We start from the raw sequence: 5662 nt of genomic DNA, 5'->3' as shown, positions 1-5662 counted from the left end.
AGGGGCTTTCTGTTTCTTCTGCACCTGAAAAGTCTGAGGACAGAGGGTCCCCAGCTGTGTTCAAGCCCTACATCTGGTAACAGGTGATTTATATTTCAGGGCTGCAGAGTCAGTTGGCTGCTTGGGGAAGTTGCCTCCCTGCAGTAAAGGTCAAGTCCTCGTTACCTCACGGCAAATAATCAGACGAGTAAATGAATCTGAAATTTCAGCTTCTAATCAAAGGATTTCCTGAGGAAGGATAGCCCTGGTTTCCCATGGCCAGAGGTTTTCATCTCTTCTTCCTATAAAAAGAGACAAAAATATTGTCTTAAATGTGGATGGGTGATACAACAGTGACAAAAAAATAACTTGTGCCTTGTATCTCCCACATACATGGAGTAAAAAGGGGAATCCCTTTGAGATCCTGGGTGAAGAGCGAGGACAGCAGTCCCACGGAGGCAGCAGTGCTACGCCATTGGTGTCAGAGCATCAGGGAGTTGCCTGAACTCAGAGCACAAAGCTCTTCTCCACAGCGGGTGTTTCACTCCCACCAGGTGAGAGAAAGCCGAGCAGTGGGGCTGCAGCATTGACCTCCTGTGCTCCCCCTTTTCATCTGCCCAGGCTGCTCCCTGCTAGCAAGCACCCAGCCAAAGGAGCAGCACCACCATGGCTGATGTTCACCCGCTCTTGGCGTTGCACTGCGTCAGCCCTCCTGCGCAGCAGGCACGTCGGTGTGCCTGGCTCACGTGAGTCACAGCTGTGCTCTCGGGGTGTCTGTGGGTCCTGATGGGGAAAGCAGGCTGCTGTCTGCAGAGGTGACACTGCTAGAAGAGCACCAGCCTGGTTTCAGTGTCCTGGTTTTATTTGTCCGTCCCGTGGTTCCACCCGGCGCCCCACCCCGATAGTGGTTAGCATGGTGTTAATTACCGGCCGTCCCAGCGGGGATTGCGTTAGGCTGAACGACTTACAGATTAGACTGGTGTGGGTCACTCTGCCCGGGCAGGTGAGCCCTGGTTACTGGGACGTTGTGACACACTGCCCCGAGCAGTGGCCGGCAGGATTTGGCATGGCTGTGGGTGCCAAGCTGTGCCAGGGCAGCGCTGGCAAAGCTGGGGCATGGCCCAAGAGCCTGGCTGAGCACCGGGTACGTCTGTCTGCCCCTCGCACGGGCTGCAGCTGCCTGAGATGTACTCAAGGGCATGGCTTTCCTGGAAGCGTCTAAACCCATCTCCCCTTGCCAAGGCAGCCCAACTACAGAACGGTGAGGGTTTTGTGGCTAAAGCACAGGACAGGGGTTCATGCGGTACCATCCCTGCTGCTGCTGCCTTCTGAGCAATCTTGGGCAAACCCCTTAGCCTCTCCATGCATCAGCCTCCACATGGACACTGTTGGGTCTGGTTATGAGGGGGTCAGGAGGCTGGGCAGCCTTCTGGGGTTCCCCGAGGGGAAGGTGCCCCGTGTGTACTCACAGGGGTAGCTAGTAGGTGGTCCTTATCTGTTTCCTGGCTCATTTTCTTCCTCTAAATACTGGACCCAGCTGGCCAGTTGTTGCAGCTGGATGCAGCACTGCCCGTGCGTGAGCTGTGCATCCCTTTCTCGGGGCTTGCCAGCCCACAGCCCTTCCCCTGACCGGGGGATCGCCAGTAAAGCTGAGAGAGCGACTCTGGCTTCACAGCCCAGCACAGGGCAACTGCAAAGCTCTTTCTGTTCTTTTGAAAGCTCATGTAAAAAATTATGATAAGCTAAATCTAGATCTCTGCAGTAATTATGTGGGATCCCAGACCTTGCACCTGTAGCGTAACAGATAACAGAGCCAGTTAACTACCTCGTCTAATGATCGCTCTGAACAGCGTACAAATCACATTATGCAGCCTGAGCTGAAAGCCATTTTTCAGCCAAAGCTGATGAGCTTGCAAAGACTTTCTTTGCCCAGCTCTGACTGCAGGTTTGTCCTCTTCACTTTGGAATCCTTCCTGTTATTTTTCTATCTTCCTGTTGCAGGATGCAACATTCATTACAATAATAGATCAAACTTTGAGTGGAAAAACTCTGCTTTACAGTTGTCTTCAAGATTTCCCAGTTTGTTCCTGTTTACTGATCTGCAGCCCTGACCTCTCAGCTCACCCTGCCAGGTACAACATAGCAAAAACAAACCCGGGGGCCTCTGTGCGTACCCATAATTAGCAGGTAGAGTGTTTTCACAGAGTACTTAGATGGGCAAAGATGGAACATGAAGCTTTTAATCTGCCCAGCAGTTTTGAATTATCATCTGTCTAGGCCTTAACATAATTAGGTTTTTATAAAGAGGGATATGAAGTGATCTTATTCAGCAAGGTTATGGTGGCGAAGAATAACCGAGGCAGACCCCTGCACGTCAGGGCAGCCCTCTCGTGCAGACACAGGCGTTTTATACCACGCAGGTGGTCAGGGACAGGCTCCCAGAGAGGTTGTTCAGTTGCCGTCACTGAGGATACTCAAAACTGAACTGGAGAAGGCCCCAAAATGCAAAATTATCCCTGTTTTGAGAGGGGTATGAGACCTTGAGAGACCTCCTGAGATGCTGTGTGCCCTGTCAGAGCTCTTGTAGCATCGCCTGCAGTTGCAGCAGGAGTCTCTGCAGAAACCTGTCCCAGTGAGGACCTGCCACCCTGACAGTGACCGAGCTGGAGGGAAGTAGCTCAGTGCTGCACGAGAACATCAGGAGACCGAGGCATCAGGTGTTCGTGCAGTTTGCTAGAACACACACAAAGAGCTCCTGGGCAGAACTAGGAAGGGAACGTTGCTCTGCTGCTTCCTGTCCCTTGTTGTGGTCACAGTTAAGACATATTGAGACGACTATTTCCAAAAGCATCTTAAACCCAGAGTCCTGTTACCTGGAAGCACTTCTGAAGTCCTCAGTACTTAAATCACATCTGAAACACAAATGTGGGCACCTAGTAATGAAATTCTTCTCACCTAGTATTAATCAACCAAACACGAGGTGTAAACTAGTTGTGTAATTCCCCCTATAGTTAAAGGAGAGAAGAGGCTGTGAAAGTCAGTTTGTTCACCTTACGCTCTCAGCTGCCATCTTAAGATGGGATCAGTCATTCTCTGAAGGTACCTTTGCTTAGGAGCTTAGATATCTGGGAAAGACCAAACTCCTAAACATCAAACAGGCATGGGCAGAAGAGGAATCCCACCCTAATGACATAGCTTCTCTGGGAACTCAGCCCAAGCTTAACATTTCTGTATCAATTTCTTAACCTGAAATAGCCAAGTGCTTTAGAAACCCTGACCAGACAGCCTGCTCTGGCTTTCGGTGCCTAAATGTTTTTCAAATCTGGTCAGAGGTGGTCCTAGCGAGTGCTCTGAATTCTCTAGTGAGATACAAGGGAAGAAGTTTTGAGATGGAACATCAGTGTAAATTTGTTTGGAGAGGTTTTTGTTGACTGGATTTCTGTGGGTATTTTGCTTTGTTTGTTTCCTGTTACTCTTATGTTATCAGCATGAAAATATTATTAAATTATGTGACCAATGTAGCCAGTAAGACTAGCCACAACTATTATATAACGTCTGGTTGCAGTAAACATCTCAACGATTATTTCTTTGATTGCAGTGCAAACATATCCTGTGCACAATATGTGGGTTACTGGGTAGAGTTATGTCATGACTCAGGATGAGCCAATATCATAAGCAACTGTTAATGAAGGGTGGGATTTTCATTAGTTGCTCTGTATCGACCTATTTCCGTTCCTATCGAAGGTAGCAGCTGGAGAGGGAGGCCCTCAGGAAGGGAAATCTTGGATGAATTACGGTTGTCGGGCACTTGCTCATGTCAGAAGGGGGTCGGGAGGGGGAAGGTGTGAGAGGGAGGTTTGTCACAGCAGAGGCTGAGCAGCATCTCACCGATGGGAGGAGTGGTCCTGCGCCCGCACGAAAGGTTTGCCCTCGTGCTCTTACCTCCCTGCGTCCCGCGTCACATCAGCTCAGGGCCTGCAGAGATGTAGGTGCAGGGCAAAAAAAGAGTTACCAAGGGTGGTTAGACATAAGCACGGTGTCTCTGGCTCAGGAAACCTTTGGCCGCGGAAGGGGAGAGCGTGCTGGGGAAGCTTTGCCGCCTGTTCGACCTCACACTTTTCCCTTAGGCATCTGCTGTGGGCAACCGCTGGAGACAGGATACTGGGTTAGAGGGATCTTTGGTCTCTCCCAGAGTAGCTGTTTTCGTGTTGTGTTCTGTTAGATAGTCCAAGACTCCTTCTGTATTAAAAATACAAGCCTTGAACTCACATATTTCCTTATGGAAAAAAAATAGCTATCTTGGGATCCTGCTTATATAACTGGAATAACTTTTGTTCTCTACCCCACCAAATGAAAAGCAAAAGGCTTTTATGTTGTATAAGATATTAATGAACAGGGTTTCCTCTGAACAGAGGATGTTTGGAGCACTGCTAGTCTGTGCTTGGAGAGGTTTGATCCCTCACTCTGGGGACAAGTGATCTTACGCAGCCTTTCTGAGCCACTACAAAACCACGTCTCTCTGATTTTAGCAACAATTTTTACCAACTTATCCTCTCACTGTACTTATTTTATGATTTTTTTTACAAAAAACAGCACCCGGCTCTGAAAGGAGAACTAAGAGGCTTTGTGACATTTTAAAGGGAAGGACCTTAAATTGTGCTCCCAGTTCCACCTTTCATTTGAAAAGGGAAAGCAGCAGAGCAGTTTCCAGGAACCACAGTCCAGCCCCATTGCAGAGGAGATAGCGTGAGACAATTTAACCCATCTAAAAAGACAAATTAGGAAAAGGTGACAGAAAGAGCGAGGTAAAAAGTGACTTGCTGACAGGGAGATAAAAATTATACCAAATCACAAGCAGATTCAGGAACAAAGCACTGGTCTCCTGACAGCCAGTCCACCCTCTCTGCAAATATTATTCATCAAGTAACAAAATTATTCTCATGAATCATTGTTTTGTAAGAAATCTCACAGCAGTGATGGAGTGATTGACTGGATTTTGAGCTTGCCTGCTTAATCCTGGGAAAGCCCCACGTGACAAAAAGAGAGGGAATCGGTACTCAAACACCTGAAATAACCTGCAAGCAGAGAGCGTGAGAGGTGGACAGTGCACTGGTTCCGGGGTTTTTTAGAGTCTAAGAGATTTTTAAGAGTTCCTCTGAGAACTGAGAAGCAGAAGTGGTTTGGATTCTCCTACTTTGAAACCTTCCTGTCTATAGTCTAATTTAGGATGTAATTAAGGGATTTCTAAAGAGAGCACACCAAAAAGAACCTAACAACAACCAATCTCTGGTGTGTCTGATGCTGAACAACCCCAGACGATGCCGCAGATGAAATAGGAGCTTTCCATCTGTACAATTTCACTGCCGTACATATTTATTTCTGGTAGGTAGCTGCCTGGTTTACCAGCGTGGCTCACATACTGCTGGTGTGAACAGGAGCTGGCAGGGGCATATAGGGCCCATCTTTGTCCATCTGCTTTGGCATGTGGACTAAGAGTTCGGTTCACTCTGCTCAGCTATGCAGGGGTTGGGTCCGTATATTTGCTGCACTGGAGGGAAGCAGATAGCTGTTAAATCAGTGCAGCTGCAAAACTGCCTCCTGAGGTGTCCATCTCCTGCATCAGCAGCCTCCTGGGTGGGAAGGATGGCTCTGAGCTTAGCCCAGAGCTCAGGCTGGCTGGGGC

This window comes from Balearica regulorum, chromosome 7, assembly GCF_011004875.1.
Source record: "Balearica regulorum gibbericeps isolate bBalReg1 chromosome 7, bBalReg1.pri, whole genome shotgun sequence".
In the NCBI taxonomy this organism is placed as follows: domain Eukaryota; kingdom Metazoa; phylum Chordata; class Aves; order Gruiformes; family Gruidae; genus Balearica; species Balearica regulorum.
This window is presented reverse-complemented; position numbering follows the sequence as displayed.